This window comes from Marmota flaviventris, chromosome 18 (assembly GCF_047511675.1).
Source record: "Marmota flaviventris isolate mMarFla1 chromosome 18, mMarFla1.hap1, whole genome shotgun sequence".
Classification (NCBI taxonomy): domain Eukaryota; kingdom Metazoa; phylum Chordata; class Mammalia; order Rodentia; family Sciuridae; genus Marmota; species Marmota flaviventris.
In genome coordinates this window covers 24227512-24252516 of record NC_092515.1, presented here as the reverse complement: position 1 = coordinate 24252516, position 25005 = coordinate 24227512, and positions in this window count along the sequence as shown.

Sequence of the window (25005 nt, the reverse complement as noted above, 5' to 3'; positions counted from 1 at the left end):
TGTTACAATTAGGGTAGATTTAGTGTTAGGTTTATGGCTTGGTCCAGTGTAAGTGTTAGGATTAGGATAATGGTAAGATTTATATCTAGGGTTATTTTTAGGGTCTGGGTCAGGGTTAGAGTTTGGGTTCAATTAGCGTTTAGGTTTAGGCTCAAATTAGCATTCTTTAGGGTTAGGGTAATTACAGGGTTAGTTTTAGGGTTTACGTTAAGTTTAGTGTAATTGGCAGGGTTAGGGTTAGGCCTAGGCTTAGCATAAGGGTTAGGGTTATCATTAGGGTAATGTATAGGGTTACAACTAAGGTTTAGGGCTAAGGTCATGTATAGGATTAGGGCCAGTGTTTGGGTTAGTGTTAGGTTTAATTTTAGAGATAAGTTAGATTAGGACTCAGATTAAGGCTAGGTTTGGGGTTAATTTAGGGCTAGGGTTAAGGCTACGGCTAATGTATGAAGTAAGGTTATGTTTAGCGCTAGTTATATGGTTAGGGCTAGGTCTAGTGTTATGGTTAGGATTTCATTTATGATGATGTTTAGAGCCAGGGTTAGGTTTAGGGTCAGAGTCAGGGTCAGGGTTAATTTTCAGGTTAGGGTTAGGACTAGAATTAGGGATAGGTTTAGGGCTAGGTGTAGGGTTAGTGTTTGGTTTAGTTTAAGGTTTAGGGTTAGGGTTATGACTTGGTTTTGTTTTAGCGCTACCAGTAGGTTTAGGGATAGTTTAGGATTAGCATTAGTGTTAGGGCTAGTGTTATTGTGAGGCTTAGGCTTAGGGTTAGGGTTAGATTTAGAGTTAGGTTTGAGCTAGACATAAGGATAGAGCTATGGTTAGAATTAAGTTTAGGGCTAGGTTTAGGGTGATGATAAGGGATAAGTTTAGGTTTAGGGTTAGGGATAGGTCTAAATTAGGGCTGGGATTAGGGCTAGGTTTAAGGTTAGCATTAGGCCTAGGTTTAGGGCTAGGGTTAGTGTTACAGTTAGGGTTAGGATTAGGTTTAGGGTAAATTATGGGATTATAGCTAGTTTTATGGCTAGGGATAGGGTTAGGTTAAGGGTTAGGGTTAGGGTTGTGATTAAAGTGAGGTTTTTTTGCTATGCTGTGGGCTAAGGTTTGTGTTAGGGTTAGGGCCAGAATTAGAGCTATGGCTAATGCCATGTCTAGGGTTATGTTAGGGATAGTTTTAGGTTAGGTTTTTGGCTAGGTCTATTGGAAGGATTAGGTTTATTGTTAGGGTAAGGTTTAGAGCTAGGGGTATTATTAAGGTCAGGGTCAGGGTTATGGTTTGGGTTAGGTTCAGGTTTAGGTTTAGCAATTGAATAAGCATTAGGGTTAGGGATAGGGTAATGATAAGGTTAGGCTTAGGGTTCAGGTTAAGTGTAGGTTAATGGATAGGATTAATGTTAGGGATAAAATTAGGGTTCTAGTGGGGTTAGCATAAGAGTTAGGGTTACCGTTGGGGTAATGGATAGGGTTAGAGCTAGGGTTAGGCCTGGGTAATGGTTAGGATTAAGTCTAGGCTTAGACTTAGGGTTAGGGTTAGGGCTAGGGTTTTGGTTTGGGTTGGTTTTAGGGTTAAAGCCAGGGTAGGGCTTGGATTAGGGCTAGTTTTTTGGATAGGTTAGAGCTATGGCTAATGTAAGAACTAGTGTTTTGATTAACGCTAGTTTTAGGATTAATCTTATGTATAGTTGTAGTTTTAGGGTTAGATTTAGCATTAGGATGATGTTTAGAGCTATAGTTGGTGTTAGTTTCAGTGTCAGTGTTCTGGTTAAGGTTAGGGTTAAGGTTAAAGCCAGAATTAGGACCACAGTTATGTCTAGGGGTAGGTTTAGAATATGGGTTAGGTTAAGAGTTATTGTTAAGGCTAGGTCTAGGTTTTTCTTTAGGACTAGGGCTAGAGTTATGGCTAGATTTAGGGTTAGGTTTAGGTCTAGGGCTAGTCTTAGCATTAGGTTTAGGTATAAGTTTACCAGTAGGGCTAGTGTTAGGGTTCAGCTTAGGGTTCGGTTCAGGTTTAGACCTATTATTAGTGTTAGGGTCTAAATAAGGGTCAGGATTAGGGTTAGGGTTTGTGTTATGTTTAGAGCTAGAATGAGGACTAAGGTTAGGACTAGTAATAGGGTTAGGCTTTGGGTTGGGTTAAGGATTATTGTTAGACTAGGGTTTGCATTAGGGTGACAGTTTGGATTAGGGTAAAGGATAGAGTAAGAGATAGTGTTAGGACTAGGGTTAGGGCTAGGCTTAGGATTAGGTTTAGGGTTAAAGCTCAGGTTAGGACTCTGATTAGTGCTATGTTTGTATTAGGTTTAGGGCTAGTATTAGGGTTACAGCTAATGTAAGAACTAGGGTTATGATTAGAGTTCGTTTTAGGATTAGGTTTAGGGCTAGGGAGTGTTGGGTTAGGTTTAAGTTTAGGGTGATGTTTACAGCTAGGGTTAGTGTTTGGATATGAATCAGGTTCATGATTATTTGTAGGGTTAGGGTTAGGACTCGAATTAGGTCTAAGTTTAGGGCTATGTGTAGGGTTAGGGTTTGGTTTAGGTTAGGGTTTAGGATTAGGGGTATGGCTTGGTTTTATTATATGGTTAGGGCTAGGGTAGAGCTACTTTAGATTTCGCATTAGGGTTATGTCTAGTTTCAAGGTTAGGCTTAGTCATCGGGTTAGGTTTAGATTTACAGTTAGGTTTCGATCTAGAGTTAGTGCTAGGGCTACAGATAGGGCAAGGTTTACCACTATGGTTAGGGCTAGGTTTAGGGTTATGATAATAAGTAGGGTTAGAACTAGGGATAGATCTGGTGTGAGAATAATAGTTAGTCTTAGGTCTAGGATTAGGGTTAGGGTTAGAAACAGGGATAAATTAGGTCTAGGATTAGGATTAGGTGTAGTGTTAGGGTTAGGGTTAGGGCTAGAGTTAGGGTTATGGTTAGGGCTATGGCTAGGGTTAGGATTGGGGTAAGGTTTAGGGTTTAAGCTAGGGTTAGGGCTAGGGAAAGTGTTAGGTTTAGTGTTAGGTCTAGGGTTAGGGTTGGCGTGAGGGTAATGGATTGGATTAGATGTAAGTTTAGGGTTAGGTTTAAGGTTAGGTTTAGGGTTAATGGATAAGTAATGGATAGGTTTAGATTTAGGGCCAGGTTTAGTGTTGGTTTTGGGTAAGTGTTAGGGTTTGTGTTAGGGTTAAGTCTATGGTAAGGGTTTGGTCTAGGGTGAGGTTTACGATTAGGATTAAAAATTGGGTTAAGTTTAGGGATATGGTTATATTAGGGTTAGGGTTAGGGTAAAGGTTAGGATTAGAGTTAGGGTTAGTGCTAAGGTTAAGGTTAGAATTGGGTCTAGGGTTAGTTTCACGGTTAGGGATAGGGCTAGGTTACATTTAGGCTAAGGGTTAGGCTTTGAGATAGGTTTAGGAGTTAGGGCTACCTTTAGGGTTAACATTATGCTTAGGGTATATTTAGGCCTCGGATTAGGGCTAGGTTTTGTGTTAGGTTTAGGCCCAGGGTTAGGGCTATGGGTAATGTAAGATCTAGGGTTCTGATTAGGGCTAGTTTTAGGGTTAGGGTTATGGCTAGATCTAGTGTTAGGTTTAGGTTTTGGGTTAGATTCAGTTTTAGAGCTAGGTTTAATGTTGCTGTCAGGATCAGTGTTCAAGTTAGACTTAGGGTTACAGCCAGAATTATGACTAGGTTTAGGTCTAGTGATATGTTTAGTGTTTGCTTTAGGTTAAGGGTTATTGTTAGGGCTAGGGCTAAGGTGTTTTTTTTTTTTTTTTTTAGCTCTAGGGCTATAGTTATGACTAAATTTAGGATTAGGTTTACTTCTAGGCCTAGAGTTAGGTTTAGGTTTAGTTATAAGATTACTTATAGGGCTAGTTTTAGGGTTCATTTTAGGGGGAGGGTCAGGATTGGACCGAGGGTTTGTGATAGGGTTAGGATTTGGGATAGGGTTAGAGCTAGAATGAAGGCTAGGGTTAGGACGAGTAATAGGGTTAGGGTTTGGGTTAGGCTAAATATTAGGATAAGGACTAAGGTAAGAATTATGGATAGAGTTTGGCTTAGATTAAATTATAGAGTTAGAGCTAGAATTATGACTAGGTTTAGGGTTAGGGTTCAGTTTAGTGTTAGGATGAAGTTTAGATTTAGAGTTACATCTAGGTTTAGAGCTCAGATTAGGGCTAGTTTTTCTGTTAGGTTTAGGGCTAGTGTTAGGGCTATGGCTAATGTAAGAACTAGGGTTAAGATAGGGTTACTTTTAGGGCTATTTTTTGGTCTAGGACTAGTGTTAGCATTATTTTTAAGGTTTGTGTGATATTTAGAGCTGGGGTTAGTGTTAGGATATAAGTCAGGGTCAGGGTTAGTTTTAGTCTTAGGACTCCAATAAGAGCTAGGGGTTTATGGCTAGGTGTAGGGTTAGGGTTTGGTTTAGGTTAATATTTAGGATTAGAGGAATGGCTCGGTTTTGTTTTAGGGCTAAGGCTAGGGTTAGGGCTAGTTATAGGAATACCAATAGTGTTAGGTCTAGTGGTAGGGTAAGGTTTAGGCTTAGGATTAGGGATAGATTTAAAGTTATGATTAGATATATGGTTAGGTCTTGGGATAGGGTTTAGCTAAGATTAGGGCTTGTGCTAGGGTTATGATAACTAATAGTTTAAGAACTAGAAATAGGGCTAGGATGAAAGTTATAGTTAGTCTTAGGCCTAGAGTTAGGAGTATGTTTAGGGTTAGGGCTAAATTAGGACTAAAATTAGCCCTAGGTTTAGTGGTAGAGTGGGGCCTATGTTTAGGGCAAGAGTTAGGGTTAGTGTTAGGGTTAGGATTAGGGCTAGGGTAAGTGTTAGGGGAAAGGTTGGGGTTATATCTATGTTCAGGGCTAGGGCGATGGTTAATATTAGGAAAAGGACTAGGATTAGGGTTTGTGTTGGTATTAAGCCTAGGTTTATGGCTAAATTGAAGACTAGGGTTTGTGTAAGATTTAGAGATAGAATTAGAGCTAGGGCTAATGTCAGGTGTAGGTTCATGGTTAGAGTTAGTTTCAGGGTTAGGTTATGGCTAGGTCTAGTGTAGGGTTGGGTTTAGTGTAAGGGTCAGGTTTAAAGCTAGGTGTATTATTAAGGTCAGAGTCAGCATAGGGTTTGGTTTAGGTTAACGTTTAGGATTAAAGCTTGAATTAACATTAGGGTTAGGATTAGGGTAATTGATAGGGGTAAGTTTAGAGTTCAGTTTAGGTTTAGAGTAATGGATAGAGTTAGTGTTAGTGATAGGATTAGTTTAGTCCTAGTGTTAATATTTGGGTTAGGCTTATCTTTAGGGTAATGGATGGTTTAGAGCTATGGTTAGACCTAGAATTAAGGTTAGGATTAGGGCTAGGGTTAGAATTAGGATAAGGTTTAGGGTAAGTGTTAGTGTTTGAGCTAGTGTTAGGTCTAGGGTGTGGGTTAGGGTTAGAATCAGGGCTAGGGTTAGGGTTAGAGTTACGGTTTGGTTTAGAGTAAGGGTTACAGTTTGAGCTAGGGTTAGGACTAGGGTGAGGGTTTGGGTTAGGGTTAGTTTTAGTTTATGGTAGGGACAGGATTAGTGCTGGGTTATGGCTAGCATTAGGGCTATGGGTAAAGTAAAGGTTTAGGGTTAAGGATTGAATTAGCTTTAGGGTTAGGGTTAGGGTTAGGGTAATGGATAGGGTTAGGTTTAGGATTCAGGTTAGTTTTAGAGTAATAGGTATCATTAGTATTAGTAATACGGTTAGCATTAGGCTTAGGGTTAGCATTTAGTTAGGCTTATCGTTAGGGTAATGTTAGACCTAAGGTAAGGGCGAGGTTTAAGTTTAGGTTTAATACTAGGGTTAGAGTTAGGCTTAGGGTTAGTGTTAGGGTTAGGCTTAAGGTAAGTATTAGCGTTTGAGCTAAGATTAGGACTAGGGAGAAGTTTAGGGCTAGAGTCATGGCTATGTTTATGGTTATGGTTAGGGTTATGTTTAGGTAAGTGTTAGAGTTTGATCTAGGGTTAGGGAAAGGGCGAGGATTAGGGTTAGGGTTAGGTCTAGGATTACAGTTAGAGTTATGATTAGGGCTAGGATAAGGGCTAGGTTTAGTGTAAGGTTTATGGCTAGCTTTAGTGATATGAGTAGTGTAAGAATTAGATTTCTGGTCATGGCTAGTTTTAGGGTTATGGTTATGGATAAATCTAGTGTTAGGGTTAGGTTTTGGATTAGAGTAAGGTTTAGAGCTGTTGTTTATGTTAGGGTAAGTGTCAATGTTTGGGTTAGAGTTAGGTTTAATGTTAGAGCCAGAATTAGGACTAGTGTTGGGTCTGGGATAGGGTTAGTCTTTGTAATAGGTTAAGGGTTAATGATAGGGGTAGTGGTAGGTTTTTGTTTAGTGCTAGGGCTAGTTCTATGTCTTTGTTTATGATTAGGATTGGTCTAGTGCTAGTGTTACTGTAGAGTTAAGTAAAGGTTTAACGGTAGAGGTAGGGGTAGAGTTGGCTTATAGTTAGGGTCAGGTTAAGATCTAGGATTAGTGTTAGGGTCAGAATAAGGGTCAGGGGTAGAGTTAGGGTTTAGGTTAGAGTTACAGCTTGTATTAAGACTAGGGTAGCACTAGAAATAATGCTAGGGTCTGTGGTAGGCTAAGGAATAGTGTTAGGACATGGGTAAAATTAGAGTGAGGGTTTGGCTTAGGATATAGGATAGTGTTTGATGTTGGTTTAGGGATAGGGTTAGCGTTAAACCTAGAGTTAGGGCTCGGATTAGGGCTAGGATTTGTGTTCACATTAGGGCTACAGCTAATGTAAGAACTAGGATTCCATTTAGGGCTAGTTCTAGGGTTAGCATTACTGCAATGCTTAGAGCTAGTTTTAGTGTTATGATCTGGGTCAGGGTCAGGGTTTTTTTCTAGGGTTAGGTTTAGGACTAAAATTAGGGCTAGATTTCGGGCTAGGTGTAGGGTTAGGGTTTGTTTTAGGTTAAGGGTTAGGTGTATGGTTATGGCTCGGTTTTGTTTTAGGGCTAGGGTAGGTTTAGGGCTAGTTTTCAAATTAGCATTAGGGTTAAGTTTTCTGTTAGGGTGAGATTTAGGCTTACGTTTAGGGTTAGATCCAGGTTTAGGGATAAGAAGAAGGTTAGAGCTAGGGTTGGGGCTAAGAATAGGGCTAGGTTTTGGGTTATCAGAAGGATTAGGTTTAAAATAAGGGATACGGCGACTGCGAGAGTTAGAGTTAGTCTTAGGGCTAGGTATAGAGTTAGATTTAGGGTTAGGGCTAAATTAGGGCTAGGATTAGTGCTAGGTTTAGCTTTAGTGTTAGGCCTAGGGTTAGGGCTAGAGATAGGGTTAATGCTAGGGTTAGGGAAAGAGTTCGTTTTAGGGGAAGGCATGAGGTTATAGCTAGGTTTAGGGCTAGGATTAGGGTTTGGCTTAGGATTAAGGCTAGGTTTAGAGCTAAGATGAGGGTTTGTGTTAGAGCTAGGGCTTGCATTATGACTAGGGCAAATGTCAGGTCTAGGTTTACGGTTAATTTTAGCTTCAGCATTAGGTTATGGCTAAGTCTAGTGTAAGGGTAAAATTTAGGGTAAGGGCTAAGTTTAAAGCTAATTGTATTATTAGGGTCAGGGTCCAGGTAGGGTTTGCTTTAGGATAAGGTTTACAGCTAAGGCTAGAATTAGTGTTAAGGTTAGGATTAGGGTGAGGGTAATGGATAGGGTTAGGTTTAGGGTTATCTTAGGTTGAGCGTAACTGACAGGGTTAATGATAGTGATAGGGTTAGCGATAGGCCTAGTTTTGGTATTTGGTTAGGCTTATCTTTAGGGTAATTTAGAGGTAAGTTTAGGGCAAGGGTTAAGGTTAGGATTACGACTAGGGTTAGGGTTAGGACTAGGGTTAGTGTTAGGGTTAAGCTTAAGATAAGTGTTAGCGTTTGAGCTAGGGTGAGGTTTAGTGCTAGAGTCAGGACTAGGGTAAGGGTTAGGTTTATGTATAGGTAAGGGTTAGAGTTTGAGCTAGGGTTAGGGCTAGGGTGAGGGTTAGGGTTAGGATCAGGTCTAGGGTTATGATTAGGGTTATGATTAGGGCTAGGTTTAGGTCTAGGATAATGGCTAGGTTTTGTGTGAGGTTTATGGCTAGTGTTTGGCTATGGGTAATGTAAGAACTAGGATTATGGTTATGGCTACTTTTAGGGTTATGAATAAGTCAAGTGTTAGGGTAAGGTTTTGGGATAGGATAAAGTTTATATTTAAGGTTTAGGTTAGGGCAAGAGTCATTGTTCTGGTTAGGGTTAGGTTTAGTTTTAGGGCCAGAATTAGGACTAGCTTTGGGTCTAGGCATAGGGTTAGTCTTTGCGTTATGTTAAGGGTTATTGTTTGGGCTAGTGCTAGGTTTTTCTTTAGGGCTAAGCCTAGATTTATGACTCTATTTAGGATTAGGTTTGGTGTTGTGTTAGTGTTACTGTTCGGTTTAGGTATAGGTTTACTTGTAGGGGATGGGTTAGGGTTTTCTTTAGGATCAGGGTCAGGTTTAGACATAGGATTAGTGTTAGGGTCAGAATAAGGATCAAGGTAAGGGTTAGGGTTTGGGTTAGGGTTAGAGCTAGAAAGAGGGCAGGGTTAGGACTAATAATAAAGCTAGTTTTGGGGGTAGGCTTAGAGTTAGGTTTAGTACTATGGTAGCATTAGGGTGAGGGTTTGGCGTAGGGTAAAAAATAGGATAATAAGTAGGGTTAGGAGTACGTTTATGGTTAGGGCTAGGGTTAGGGTTACGGTTAGGGTTAAACCTATTGTTAGGGCTCAGATTAGGGCTAGGATTTGTGTTAGCATTAGGGCTACAGCTAATGTAAGAACTAGGATTCCAATTAGGGCTAGTTCTAGGGTTAGCATTATGGCAATGTTTAGAGCTAGGGTTAGTGTTAGGATCTGAGTCAGAGTAACGGTTTTTTCTAGGGTTAGGTTTAGGACTAAATTTAGGGCTAGGTTTAGGGCTAGGTGTATGGTTAGGGTTTGGTTTAGGTTAAGGGTTAGGTATATGGTAATGGCTCTGGTTTGTTTTAGGGCTAGGGTAGGGTTAGGGCTAGTTTTCCAATTGGCATTAGGGTTAAGGCTAGTGTTAGGGTGAGATTTAGGCTTACCTTTAGGCTTAGACCCAGGTTTAGGGCTAGGGCGAAGGTTAGGGCTAGGGTTTAGGGAAGGGATAGGGCAAGGTTTTGGGTTATCATAAGGGATAGTTTTTAAATTAGGGATATGGCTAGAGAGACAGTTAGAGTTAGTCTTAGGTCTACGAAGAGGGTTACGTTTAGGGTTAGGACTAAATTGTGGCTAGGATTAGCACTAGGTTTAGTGTTAGGGCTAGGGTTAGGGCTAGAGATAGGATTAGTGTTAGGGTTAGGGTTAGAGTTAGTTTTAAGGGAAGGGAAGGGTTTATAGCTAGGTTTAGGGCTAGGGTTAGGGTTCGGGTTAGGAATAAGGCTAGGTTTAGGGCTAGGATGAGGGTTTCTGTTAGGGCTAGTGCTTGGGTTAGGACTAGGGCTAATGTCAGGTCTAGGTTTATGGTTATGTTTAGCTTTAAGATTAGGTTATAGCTAAGTCTATTGTAAAGGTTAGGTTTAGGATAAGGGCCAAGTTTAGAGCTAGGTGTATTATTAGGGTAAGGGTCCAGGTAGGGTTTGATTTAGGTTAAGGTTTACATTAAGGCTTGAATTAGCATTAGGGTTAGGATTAGGGTTGGGGTAATGGATAGAGTTAGGTTTAGGGTTCAGGTTAGGTTTAGCATAATGGATAGGGTTAGTGATAGCAATAGGGTTAGCATTAGGCCTAGGGTTAGCATTTGTTTAGGCTTATCTTTCAGGTAATGTTGGAGCTAATGTTAGGGCTAGGGTTAAAGTTAGGATTAGGGCTAGCATTAGGATTAGGATAGGGTTAGTTTTACGGTTGGACTTAGGGTAAGTTTTAGCATTTGAGCTAGGGTTAGGGCTAGGGCGAAGGTTAGGGGTTGTGTCAGGTCTAGCGTTATGGTTAGAGTTATGATTAGAGCTAGGTTTAGGGGTAGAGTAAGCACTAGGTTTTGTGTGAGTTTTATGGCTAGCGTTAGGGCTATGGGTAATGTAGGAGTTAGGGTTATGGTTATGGCTAGTTTTAGGGTTAAGATTATGGATAATTCTAGTGTTAGGGTTAGGTTTTGGTTAGCATAAGGAAAAGAGCAAGGGTTTATGTTAGGGTAAGTGTCATTTTTCGGGTTAGGTTTACGTAAATCTTTAGGGTCATATTAAGTACTAGCTTTGGATTTAGCAATAGGGTTAGTCTTTGTGTTAGGTTAAAGGATATTTTTAGGGCTAGTGTTAGGCATTTTTTAGGGCTAAGGCTAGATTTGTGACTCTATTTAGGATTAGGTTTTTTCTAGTGCTAGTGTTACTGTTAGGTTTAGGTATAGGTTTACCAGTAGGGTAGGGTTATGGTTTGCTTTAGGGTTAGGGTCAGGTTTAGACCTAGGGTTAGTGTTAGGGTCAGAAAAAGGCTCAGGCCTTGGGTTAGGGTTTGAGTTAGGGTTAGAGCTTGAATGAGGGCAGGGTTAGAACTAGTACTAGAGCTAGTGTTTGGTGTAGGATAAGGATTAGGTCTAGTACTAGGGTAGCATTAGGGTGAGGGTTTGGCGTAGGGTAAAAAATAGGATAAAAAGTAGGATTAGGAGTATGTTTAGGGTTAGGGCTAGGGTTAGGGTTACAGTTAGGGTTAAACCTATCGTTAGGGCTCGGATTAGGGCTAGGATTTGTGTTAGCATTAGGGCTACAGCTAATGTAAGAACTAGGATTCCAATTAGGGCTAGTTCTAGGGTTAGCAATATGGCAATGTTTAGAGCTAGGGTTAGTGTTAGGATCTGAGTCAGGGTAACGGTTTTTTCTAGGGTTAGGTTTAGGACTCAAATTAGGGCTAGGTTTAGGGCCAGGTGTATGGTTAGGGTTTGGTTTAGGTTAAGGTTTAGGTGTATGGTTCTGGCTCAGTTTTGTTTTAGGGCTAGTGTAGGGTTAGGGCTAGTTTTCCAATTGGCATTAGGGTTAAGGCTAGTGTTAGGGTGAGATTTAGGCTTACGTTTAGGGCTAGAACCAGGTTTAGGGCTAGGGCGATGTTTAGGGCTAGGGTTGTGAATAGGGATTGGGCTATGTTTTGGGTTATATTAAGGGATAGGTTTAAAATTAGGGATATGGCTATTTCAACAGTTATGGTTAGTCTTAGGGCTGGGGATCTGGTTAAGTTTAGGGTTAGGGCCTAATTAGGGCTAGGATTTGCACTAGGTTTAGTGATAATGTTAGGCCTAGTGTTAGGTGTAGATATAGGGTTAGTGCTAGGGTTACGGTTAGGGTTAGAGTTATATTTAGGGAAAGGGATGGGGTTGTAGATAGGTTTAAGTCTAGGGTTCAGCTTCAAGTTAGGATTAAGGCTAAGATTAAAGCTAGGATGAGGGGTTGTATTAGGGCAAGGGCTTGAATTAAAACAAGAGCTAATGTCAGGACTAGTTTTCTGGTGAAGGTTAGCTTTAAAATTAGGATATGGCTAAGTCTAGTGTAAGGGTTAGTTGTAGGGTAAGGGCCAAGTTTAGATCTAGGTGTATTTTGGGGGATAGGGTCAAGGTAGTGTTTGGTTTAGGTTATAGGTTTAAGTTTAGGGTTATTGTTAGGGTTAGTGTTATGTTTAAGGTTAGGGTTGGGGTTAGGGTTAATGTTAGGATTAGGATTAGGGTTAGGGTTAGGATTAGTGTTTGTATTTGAGTTAGGTTTACGGTTAGGTTTAGGGTTGTTAGTGTTTTAGTTATTAGATTTAGGGTTAGTGTTAGGTGTATGGTGAGCGTTAGGGTTAGGGTTACGGTTAGTGTTAGAATGAGTGTAAGTGTTAGGATTTGGGTTAGGGTTAGGTTTAAGGTTAGGGTTAGGGTTAGGTTTTGTGTTATGTTTAGGTTTAGGGTTAGTGTTAGGGTTAGGGTTAGGGTTAAAATTAATGTTAGTGTTAGTTTCAGTTTTAAGTTTAGGGTTAGGGTTTGGGTTAGTGTTAGGGTTACGATAAGTGTTAGGGTGTGGGTTATGGTAAGTGGTAGTCTTAAATTTACTCTTAAAGTTAGGGTTAGTTTAGTGTTAGGGTTAGTATTAAAGTTAGTGTTAGGGTTAGATTTAGCTTTAGTGTTAGGGTTAGTGTTAGTCTTAGGGTTAGGGTTAGTGTTAGGTTTATGGTTTTTGGTTTGGGTTGGGGTTAGGTTTTTGCTAGGGTCTGTGTTAGTGTTAGAATTAGTGTTAGAGTTAGTTTTAGGGATAGGATTATTGTTAAGGTTAGGCTTTTGTGATGTTAAGTGCTAGAGTTAGGGTTAGGATTAGTGTTAATGTTAGGGTTAATGTTAATATTAGGGTTAGGGTTACGGTTAGGGTTAGGTTTAAATTTAGGTTTAGGGTTAGGGTTAGGGTTAGATTTGGTGATAGTTTTAGGGTTAGATTGAGGGTTAGTTTTATGTTAGGGCTAGAATGAGGTTTAGTAATAGGGTTAGGGTTAGGATTAGTTTGTGTTAGGGTTAAGTTTAGGGTTAGGATTAGAGTAAGTGTTAGGCTATGGGTTAGGGTTAAATTTAGGGTTAATGTTAGGGTTAGGTTTAGTTTTAGTGTTAGGTTTAGTTTTAGGGTTGGGTATAGGCTTATGGTTAGTGTTAGAGTTAGGTTTAGTTTTAGGGTTAAGGTTAGGGTTAGTGTTAGGTTTAGTTTTAGGGTTGGGTTAGGAATATAGTTGTGGTTACTCTAAAGTTTAGGATTAGGGTTAGGCTTAGGGTTAGTGTTAGGGTTAGTTTTATTTTAGTGTTAGGGTTAGGGTTAGAATTAGGGTTAGTGTTAAGCTTAGGGTTAGGGTTAAGGTTAGTATTAGGGATAGTGTTAGAGTTAGTGTTAGTGTTAGTGTTAGGGTTAAGGTTCGGTTTGGGTTAGAGTTAGGTTTACTGTTATGGTGAGTGTTAGGATTAGAGTTAGGTTTAGTGTTGAGGTTAGGTTTAGGTAATGATTAGTGTTAATTTCAGGGTTAAAGTTAGTGTTATTGTTAGGGTTAGGAATGGAGTTAGTGTTAGGGTTAGGGTTAGGTTTAGGGTTAATGATTAGGGTTAGATTTAGGGTTATGGTTAAGGTTAGTGTTTGGATTAGGGTTAGGATTAGGGTTAGGGTTAACATTAGAGTTAGGGTGAGGGATAGGGTAAGTGTTAGTGCAAGGGTTAGTGTTAAGTTTGTTTAGGGTTAGGTTTAGTGTTAGACTTAGGGTTAGTGTTAGGGTAAGGTTTAGTGTTACATTTAGGATTAGGGTTAGAGTTAGGCTTAGGGTTTTTTTTTAGGGTTTGTGTTAGTGTTAGTGTTAGGATTAAGGTTAGGATTAGGGTTAAATTTTGAGTTAGTGTTAGGGTTAGAGTTATGTTTAAGGTTAGAATTAGGGTTAGGATTAAGATTAGTGTTAGTATTTGGGTTAGGTTTAAGGTTAGGGTTAGGGTTATTGTTAGTGTTTTGTTAAGGGTTAGGTTTAAAGTTAGTGTTAGGTTTATGGTGAGCATTAGTGTCAGGGTTAAGGTTAGTGTTAGGTTGAGTGTTAGTGTTAGGGTTACAATTACTATAAGGGTTAGGTTTTGGTTTAGGGTTAGGGTTAGAGTTAGTGTTATGTTTAGGGTTAGGGTTAGTGTTAGGGTTATGGTTAGGGTTAAAATTAATATTTGTCTTAGTTTCAGGTTTAGGGTTAGGGTTAGTGTTTGGGTTACAGGTATGTTTAGGATTAGTGTTCGGTTTACGGTGAGCATTAGGTTTAGGGTTAGAGTTAAGGTGAGCGTTAATGTTAGGGTTAGGATTAATGTTAGTGCTAGGTTTGGGGTTAGTGTTAGGGTTATTGTTAGGGTTAGAGTTAGGGTTTTGTTAGGGTCTGTGTTAATGTTAGACTTAGGGTTTGAGTTAGTGTTAGGGTTAGGGTTATGGTTAGGGTTAGGATTTTGATAAGGGTTTGTGCTAGATTTAGAGTTAGGGTTAGCGTTAGGGTTAGGGTTAAGTTTAATGTTGCAGTTAGTTTTAGGGTTAGGGCTAGTGTTAGGTTTAGGTTTAGGGTTAGGTTTAGGGTTGTTGTTAAGTTTATGGTTATACTGATAATTAGTGTAATGATAAGGGTAAGGGTTAGTGTTAGGGATATGGTTAGGTTTAGGGTTAGGGTTAGTGTTAGTGTTAGGGTTATTGTTAGGTTTAGGATTATTTTGTGTTAACGTTAGGGTTAGGGTTCGGATTAAAGTTAGTGTTAGGGTATTGGTTATGGTTAAATTTAGGTTTAGTGATTGTGTTAGGGTTAGGGTTATTGTTAGGTTCAGTGTTAGAGATAGGCATAGGATTATGGTTAGTGTAAGGTTTAGGGTTAGTGCTAGGGTTACGATGAGGGTTAGTGTTAGGGATAGAATTAGTATTAGTGTTAGGATTAGGGTTATCATTACTGTACAGATTAGGGTTAGGGTTAGGGTTAGGATTCAGGTTAGTGTTAAGGTTAGGGTTAGGGTTAGTTTTAGGGTTAGGTTTAGGTTTAGGTTTATGGTAAAAGATAGGGTTAGGTTTTCGCATAGTGTTATGTTTTTAGGGATATTGTTAGGGTTGGATTAGGATTAGGGTTAGATTTAGGTTTAGGATTAGCGTTAGAATTAGTGTTTGGGTTTTTGGTAGGATTAGGTAGGATTAGGTTTAGCTTTAGGGTTATGGTGTTTGTTAGTATTAGTGTTAGGTTTAGGGATAGGGTTAGGTTTAGGATTAGGGGTAGTAGTAGAATGAGGGTTGGTGTTAGGTTAGTTTTAGGGTTAGCATTAGGGTTAAGGTTAGAGTTAGTTTTAGTGTTAGGGTTAGGTTTAGGGTTAGGGTTAGGGTAGAGTTAACGTTAGGGTTAGGGTAAGTGTTAGGGTTAGGGTTATGGTTAGGTTTATGGTTAGGGTTAGGTTTTCATTTAGGGTTTGTGTTAGTGTTAGATTTAGGGTTAGGTTAGGATTAGGATTAGGGTTAGTGTTAGTGTTAGGGTTAGGGTTAGGGTTAGGTTTAGGATTAGTGTTATGGTTAGGGTTACGGTAATGATTAGTGTTAATGTCAGGGTTAGTGTTAGGGTTAGAGTTAGGTTTAGGGTTAGTGTAGTGTTAAGGTTAGGGATAGGATTAGGATTAACTTTAGTGTTAGTGTTAGTGTTAGGGTTAGGGTTGGGGTTAATGTTAGGGTTGGCGTTCGTGGTAGGGTTAGGGTTAGGGTTAGCGTTAGGATTAGTATTAGGGTTAGGGTTAGTTTTAGGTTTGGATTAGGGTTAATATCAGGGTATTGTTTAGGGTTAAAATTAAGGTTGGTGTTAGGATTACTGTTAAGGTTGGGGTTAAGGTTTGTGTTAGGGTTACACTTAGGGTTTGGGTTAGGGTTAAAATTAAGGTTGGTGTTAGGATTAGTGTTAGGGTTGGGGTTAAGGTTTGTGTTAGGGTTACACTTAGGGTTTGGGTTAGGGTTAGGTTTAGGGTTAAGTTTGGGTTAGAATTAGTTTTAGGGTTAGGGTCACAGTAAGTTTTAGTGTTAGTGTTAGGGTAATTGTTAGGCTCAGTATTCAGTTTGGGTTAGTATTCGGGTTGGTGTTAGGGTTAGGTTTATGGTTAGGGTTAGTGTTAGGTTTAGGTTTAGGGTTAGGGTTATGTTTAGGGACAGGGTTAGTGTTAGTGTTACAGTAAGGGATAAATTTACAGTTAGGAATATATTTAGTTTTAGGTTTAGGATCTTTTTTCCTTGCCTCTGCATAGGACTACTTCAAGAGGGAACAAACATAGAGTTCACAATGTAAACTAATGGAGTGTGTCAAGTTTTGCAGCTAGCACAAACCGTGTTTCATTTAGAGTTCCAACTACATCTATCCCTATAGGGGAAAATTAAGTGAAGCCTAAATATTAAAGGGTTCCTGTTTATGAACACTTCAAACTAGAAGAATGAAATTGAGGGCCCAAGTGTGACTGGAGTACCAATATTTCTGCCAATTAACAATATGTTCGGGTGAAAAAAAATATTTGCTGATATTTCAGTCAACTTGGAGTTCTGTGGAAGCTTGGCAAACATTTTCAAATTAAAGTGTGTTTTTCTTTGCTCTTATTAGGCCTACTTCAATAGGGAACACAGCATAGGGAGCACACTGAAAATTAATTAAGTGTGTCAAGTTTCAAGCAGGTAGCACAAAGCATGTTTAATTTAGGGTTTCAAATGTATCTATCCCCATAGGGGAAAAACGAAGTGAAACCTAAAAATTTAAACTGATCCTGCAATAGAACGTTTCAACCTAGGAGAACGAAATTTGGGTGGCCAAGTGTGACTGGAGTATCAATCATTCCTACCAAATATCAACAAGATTGGATGAAAAAAATATATATTTCATGAGATTTCAGTAAACATGGAGCTCTGTGGAAGCTTGGCAAATGCTTTCAAATGAAAGTGTTTTATTCCATCCTCTGCTTTGGGCTACATCAATAGGAAAAAACGCATAGAGATCCCAGAGGGAATTAAATCATTGTGTCAAGTTTCAAGCAGTTAGCACAAAGCTTGTTTGATTTAGGGATCCAACTGTATCTATCCCTACAAGGGAAAATGAAGTGAAACCTAGAAATTTGAACTGATGCTGCAATCGAACGCTTCAACCTAAAAGAACAAAATTTGGGGGGCCAAGTGCAACTGGAGTATCAATCATTCCCATGAAGTATCAACAAGATCAGGTGAAAAAAAATATTTGCTGAGATTTCAGGAATCTAGAAGTTCTGTGGAAGCTTGGCAAATGCTTTCAAATGAAAGTGATTTTTCCTTGCCTCTGCTTAGAGCTACTGCAAGAGGGAACAAATTTTAGAAAGCATTCTGACAAATAATTGATTGTGTCAAGTTTCAACCAGCTAGCATAAACCCTGTTTGATTTAGAGTTCCCACTGCATCTATTTCCTATAGGGGAAAACGAAGTGAAATCTAAAATTTCAAAGTGTCCCTGCAAAGGAACGTTTCAACCTAGAAGATCGAAATTTGGAGGGCCAAGTGAGACTGGAGTATCAATTTTTTCCACCAAGTATAATCAAGATCGGGTGAAAAAATATTTGCTTGGATTTCAGGAAATTTGGTGTTCTGGGGAAGCTTGGCAAATGCTTTCAAATGAAAGTGTTTTATCCTTGCCTCTGCTTAGGGCTGCTTCATGAGGGAATGAAGCATAGAGAGCACTCTGAGAACTAAATCAATGTGTCAAATTTCAAGCAGCTAGCAGAAACCGTGTTTTATTTTGAGTTCCAAATGGGAGTATACCTGTAGGGGAAAACCAAGTGAAACCTAAAAATTCAAAGTGTTCCTGCAAATGAATGTTTTAACCTAGGAGTGTGAAATTTGGGGAGCCAAGTGCGGCTGAGTACAGATGATTCCTGAAACGTATCATCAAGTTTGGGTGAAAAAAAAATTTGCTGGGATTTTATGAAACTAGGAGTTCTGTGGAAGCTTGGCAAACACTTTCAAATGAAAGTGATTTTTCCTTGTCTTTGCTTAGAACTACTGCAAGATGGAACAAAACTTAGAAAGTGCACTGAGAACAAATTCATTTTGTCAAGTTTCAAGCAGCTAGCACAAACCGTGTTTGATTTATAGTTCCAACTGCATCTCTCCCTACAGAGAAAAATGAAGTGAAGCCTAAAATTTTAAAGTGTTCCTGAAAATGAACACTTTAACCTAGAAGTACAAAATTTGGGGAGCCAAGTGCAGCTGGAGTACACATGATTCCTGGAACCTATCAACAAGATCGGTGAAACAAAAATTTGCTGTGATTTCAGGAAACTCGGAGTTCTGTTGAAGCTTGGCAAATGCTTTCAAATGAAATTGTTTTTTTTTTTTTCCTGCCTCTCCATTGGGATACTAAAAGAAGGAACAAAGCCTAGAGAGTGCACTGAGAACTAATTCAGTGTGTGAAATTTCAAGCAGCTAGCAGAAACTGTGTTTAATTTAGAGTTCCAACTGCAACTCTCCCTATAGCAGAAAATAAAGTGTAACCTAAAAATTCTAACTGTTCCTACAAACGAACGCTTCAACCCAGAAGAATGAAATTTGGGGTGGGGCAAGTGTGATTGCAATACTGATCATTACTGACATGTATGAAAAATATCAGATGTGAAAATATTGGCTGAGATTTCAGTAAACTTGGAGTTCTGTGGAAACTTTGCAAATGCTTTCAAATGAACGTTATATTTCCTTGACTGACAAGTGCCTCTGCTTAAGGCTAATGCAAGAGGGAACAAAGCATAGAGAACTCTCTGAGAAATAATTGAGTGTGTCAAGTTTCAAGCAGCTAGCACAAACCGTGTTTGATTTAGAGTACCCAACTAGAAGTATACCTGTAGGGGAAAAGGAAGTAAAATCTAAAAATTCAAAGTGTTCCTGCCAACGAACTCTTTAACCTAGAAGTACAATATTTGGGGGCCCAAATGCAACTGGAGTACTGATCATGACGACCAAGTATCAAAAAGATCGGGTGAAAAAATTATTTTCTGGGATTTCAGTAACCTCGGAGTTTTGTGGAAGCTTGCCAAAAGCTTTCATATGAAATCAGTTTTTCCCTACCGCTCCTTAGGGCTACTCCAAAAGGGAACAAAGAATAGAGGGTACACTGAGAACTAATTCAGTGTGTCAAGTTTCAAGTAGCTAGCACAAACCGTGTTTGATTTAAAGTTTCAACTGCTTTTCTCCCTTTAGTCGAAAAAAAAGTGAAACTTAAAAATTCATACTGTTCCTGCAAAGGAACGCTTCAATCTAGAAGAACTAAATTTAGGGGACTGAGTTTAACTGGAGTACCAATCATTTTCACCAAGTATCTTCAAGATTGTGTGAAAAAATATTTGCTGGGATTTCAGGAAACTTGGATTTCTGTGGAAGCTTGCCAAATGCTTTCAAATGTAATTGTTCTTTCCCTGCCTCTCCTTTGGGCTACTTCAAGGGGGGGCAAAGCATAGAGAGTGCACTGAGAACTAATTCAGAGTGTCAAGTTTCAAGCAGCTAGCACAAACCCTGTTTGATTTGGAATTCCATCTGGGAGTATACCTATAGGGGAAAGGGAAGTGAAACCTAAGAATTCAAAGCTTTCCTGCAAAGGAACTCTTAACCTAGAAGTAAAAAATTTGGGGTGCCAAGTGCGACTGGAGTACCTATCATTAACACCAAGTATTATCAAGATCTGGTGTAAAAATATTTGCTGGGATTTCAGGCAACTCGGAGTACTGTGGGTGCTTGGAAAATGCTTTCAAATGAAAGTGATTTTTCCTTGTTTCACAAGTGCCTCTGCTTTAGGCTACTTCAAGAGGGAACAAAGCATATAGAGTGCACTGAGAACTAATTCAGTGTGTCAAATTTCAAGCAGCTAGCAGAAACCTTGTTGGATTTAGATTTCAAACTGGGCGTATATTTATTGGGGAAAACAAAGTGAAACCTAAAAATAAAAAGTGTTCCTGCAAACAAATGTTTTAACCTAGAACTATGAAATTTGGGGAGCCAAGTGTGGCTAGAATACTGATGATTCCTGCAACATATCAACAAGATCAGGTGAAAAAATATTGGCTGAGATTTTAGTAAACTCGCAGTTCTGTGGCAGCTTGGCAAACACTTTCAAATGAAATTGTTTTTTTTTTTTCCTGCCTCTCCTTTGGGCTACTTCAAGAAGGAACAAAGCCTAGAGAGTGCATGGAGAACTAATTCAGTGAGTCAAGTTTCAAGCAGCTAGCACAAAACGTGTTTGATTTAGAGTTCCAACTGCATCTATCTGTATAGGGGAAAATGAAGTGAAACCTAAAATTTCAAAGTCTTCCTGCAAACGAATGTTTCAACCTAGAAGAATGAAATTTGGGGGGCCAAGTGCAACCACAATATTGATCATTCCTGCCAAGTACCAACAAGATCGGGTGAAAAAATACTTGCTTAGATTTCATTAATCTTGAAGTTCTGTGGAAGCGTGGCAAAAGCTTTCAAAGGAAAGTGTGTTATCCCAGCCTCTGCTTTGGACTACTTGAAGACAGAACAAAGCATAGAGAGCCCAGTGAGAACTAATTCAGTGTGTGAAATTTCAAGCAGATAGCAGAAACTGTGTTTGATTTAGAGTTCCAACTGCATCTATCCCTATAGGGGAAAATGAAGTGAAACCTAAAATTTCAAAGTGTCACTGCAAACGAATGCTTAAACCTAGATAAACAAAATTTGGGGGGGCAAGTGCAACTGGAGTACTGATAATTACCACCATGTGTCATCAAGATCAGTTGAAAAATATTTGCTGGGATTTCAGTAAACTCAGAGTTCAGTGGAAGCTTGGCAAACGTTTTCAAATGAAATTGTTTTTTTTCCCTGCCTCTACAATGTGCTACTTCAAGAGGGAAAAAAGCAGAGAGAGTACACTGAGAACTAATTCAGTATGTCAAGTTTCAAGTAGCTAACACAAACCGTGTTTTATTTAGAGTTCCAACTGCATCTATCTGTATACAGGAAAAAGAAGTGAAACCTAAAATTTCAAAGTTTTCCTGCAAAGGAACACTTTAAACTAGATCAAAATTTGGGGGCCCAAGTGCAACTGAAGTAACAATCATTATGTCCAAGTATCAAAAAGATCCGGTGGGGAAAAAAAAAAAAAAATATTTGCTGGGATTTCAGGAAATTCGAAGTTCTGTGGATGCTTGGAAATGCTTTCAAATGAAATTATTTTTTCCTTGCCTCTTCTTAGGGCTACTACTAGAAGGAACAAAGCATGGAGTGTGCACTGAGAACTAATTCAGATTTTCAAGTTTCAAGCAGCAACGACAAACCGTGTTTGATTTAGAGTTCCAACTGGGAGTATACCTATAGACAATAACGAAGTGAAACTAAAAATTCGAACTGTTCCTGCAAAGGAATGCTTCAACCTAGAAGAAGGAAATTTGGGGGGGGGGCAAGTGTGACTGGAGTACCAATCTTTACCGCCAAGTATCATCATGATTGGGTGAAAAAATATTTGCTGGAATTTCAGGAAACTCGGAGTTCTGTGGGAACTTGACAAAGGCTTTCAAATGAAATTGTTTTTTTTTTTTTTCCGTACCTCTACTTTGGACTACGTCAAGAGGGAAGAAAGCATAAAGAGTGATTTGAGAACAAATTCAGTATGTCATGTCTCAAGCAGCTAGCACAAACCGTGTTTGATGTAGAGTTCCAATTGCTTGTAACCTTGAAGAGGAAAATGAAGTGAAACCTAATATTTCAAAGTGGTCCTGGAAACGAACACTTCAACTAGAAGAACAAACTTTGGGGTGCCAAGTGCAACTGGAGAAGTACAACTTTCTTCAGCCGAACTTGTTGATACATGGAGGGGATGATTGGTACTCAGGATGCACTTGCCCCTTCAAATTGCATTCTTCTATGTTGAAACATTCATTTGCAGGAACACTATGAATTTTTAAATTTCTTTTTGTTTCCCCCTATAGTGACACATGCAGTTGCACTTTTATATCAGACACTGTTTTTGCTAAATTGTTGAAAATTGACACAATGAATTAGTTCTCAGTGTGCTCTGTATTTTTTGTTCCCTCTTGAAGTAGCCCTAGGGAGACGCAAGGAAAAAAATCACTAACCATAATAATAACCCTAACCATATCCCAAAACCTAAACCTAAGACTAACACTAATACTAACCCTAAACCTAACCCTAACCGTAACACTAACCATATCTATAGCCCTAACCCTAACACTAACCCTAACTGTAACTTAAACCCTACACTAACCTAAACCTAACACTAAACCTAACTCTAAAACTAACTCAAACCCTAACCTAACACTAAACGCAACCCTAACCATACCCCTAATACTAACCTTAACCCTAACACAATCCCTAACCCTAACCTACCTTTAATCCTAACCCTAACGCAACACTAACCATAAGCCTAACCCTAACACTAACACTAACCCTAACCCTAACATTAACACTAACATTTCCCTAACACACACCCTAACCATAACACTATCCCTTACCCTAATACTAACCCTAAACCTATCCCTAAAACTAACACTTTAACCTAAGCCTAACATCACCACTAACCCTAACCCTAACACTAACACTAACCCTAAACTGAACACAAACCCTAACCCTAAACTTAACCCTAATCTAACCCTAACACTAATCCTAACTCTAAACTAAATGTAACCCTAACCCTAACCCTACCTCTAAACCTAACCCTAACCCTAAACTTAAATCTAAACCCAATCCTAAATTGCTGGTAGCAGGCCCACCCTGGCCCCTGGGGACTCAACCCCCAGTTCTTTGTTATGCATGTCAATGTGGCCAGCTCACAAGGCCATGATGCCGGCTTGTGGTTCTCTGTTTATCTGCCTGGAGCATACTTTCTCTCGGGAACATCTTGACCTGTTCAAGCCTCCTGATAGGGGACGGTGATGGTAACCCAAGGACGCAGTTATTACTCTTCCCTCCTCACTTTTGAGTGATTTCCCGCAGCTGTTAAAAAGATATATAAGGGGAACAAATCTGGCAATAAAGCGCGCACACGCTCCCTCCTGGATGAAGAACCTTGGTGTCCTGTGTATTTTTTAACCCCGCCGTCCCTGGCCGGACTTGGCTCCGTTAGCCGGACGCGGCACTAAATGTAACCATAACCCTAACCCTAACACGAACTAAACCTATCCCTAACCCTAAAAGTATAATTAACCCTAACACTAACCCTAACACAAACGTAAACCTAACCCTGAAACTAACACCCTAACATGAACCCTAATACAAACTCTAAATCTAATACTAACTCTAAACCTAACCCTAATCCTAAACCTTATTTAACACTAACCCTAAACTTAACATTAACATAACCCTAACACAAAACCTAACCCTAACATTAACCTGAAACCTAATAATAAACCTAAGCCTAAACCTAACTCAAACCCTCACCCTAAACTTAACCGAAACTTAAACCTATACTAACGAAACTAACCCTAAACCTAACACTAACTCTAACACAAAACCTAAATCTAACCCTAACCCTAAATATAAAACTAATCCTAACAGTAACTGTAAACTTAACCTTAACCTTAACCCTAAGGCAAAACCTAACTCTAACCCTAAACCTAACCCTAACTCTAACCTAACCCTAACACAAACTCCAACCCTAATACAAACCCTAAACCTTTACAAACACAAACATTTACACTAAACCTTAACCCTAAACCTAAAGCTACCACAAACAGTAACCCTAACCCTAACCCTAATCCTAACCCTTACCCTTACACGAACACTAAACCTAACTCTAACACTAACGTCAAAGGTAATTGTTACCCTAACTCTAACATTAACCATTACCCTACAACAAACCCTACCCCTAACACTAACTTTAAAACTAACACTAAACTAACACTAACCTAACCCTAATGCGAACCCCAATGTGAGCCCTAATAGAAACTGTAACCCTAAATTTAACCCTAAAAAAACCATAAACCTAACCCAAAGCCTAACACTAAAGTTAAACCGAACCCTTAAACTAACACTAACCCTAATCCTAATCCTTACCCTAAATCTAACCCTAATCATAACCATAATAGTAATCCTAATCCTAACCATAATCTAATACAAACCCTAAACCTAACCCTAACCCTAAACCAAACCTGGACCTTAACCCTAACCTAAACACTACCCTAACACTAACCCTAAACTTTACCCTAACAGTTACCCTAATTCTAAGCCTAACCGTAACCTAAACCCTAACACTAGCCATAAAAAAACCTTAACATAAAACTAACACTAACTCTATCCTAATCCTAACCCTAAAACTAACGTTAACACTAACCCTAACCCAAACAATAACTCTAAACCTAATCCTAACCCTAAATTAAACCCTAACACAAACCCTAAACATACCCCTAACCCTAACCTTATGCTAACCATAACCATTACCTGAATCCTAAATGAAACCGTAAACCTCACCCTAACCAAACTCAAACCCTAACACAATTTCTAACCCTAACACTATCCCTAATCCTAACCCTAAAAAAACGTTAACCCTAAACCTAAACCTAACACTAACCCAAATGCTAACATGAACCCTAACCTGAACCCTAATACTAACCCTTACATTAACCCTTACACTAATTCTAAACAAAACCCTAAACCTAACACTAACCCTAACCCTAGCACTAACACTAACCCTAAACTTAAACATAAATCTAACATTAACATAACCCTAACACTTACACAAAACCTAAACCTAAACCTAAAACTAAACTGAACTGTAACCCTAACCCTAATCCTAACACTAACACTAACCCTAAAACTAAATTCAATCCTAACCTTAACACTAACCCTAACCCTAAGCCTAACAATAACATTAACCATAACCCTAAACCTGAACTAAACTTATCACTAAACCTAAGCTTAAGCCTAAACCTAATATTAACCCTAACTCTAACCCTAAACCTAACCCTAATCCCAAACACAACCTTAACACTAACCTCAACACTTACCAAAGTGTAACATTAACCCTAAAGCTAACAATAACCCTGACCTTAACCTGGACTCTAACCCTAACTCTCATCCTACCCCTAACCCTAAAACTAACAGTAACCCTAACATTAACCCTAACTTAACCCTAACATTATCCCTAATCTTAACCCTAATATGAACCCTAACCCTAACCCTAATGTAACCCTAACCCTAACACTATCTGTAACACTAAACCTAACCTTAATATTAACCCTACCCTAACATTAACCCTAACCATAAACCTAACACTAAAATAAAACTAATGCTAACCCTAACCCTAAACCAAATACTAATCCTTACCATAACCATAACACTAATTGTAACCCTAACTATAACCCTAAACTTAAAACTCACCCTAACCCTAAACTTAAACCTAAACCTAACCATAACACTAAACCTAAACCTAACTCTAAACCTTACCCAAACACTAATACTAAATTTAACCTTGACTCTAACTATAACACTAACACTAAGCCTAACAATAAACCTAAACAT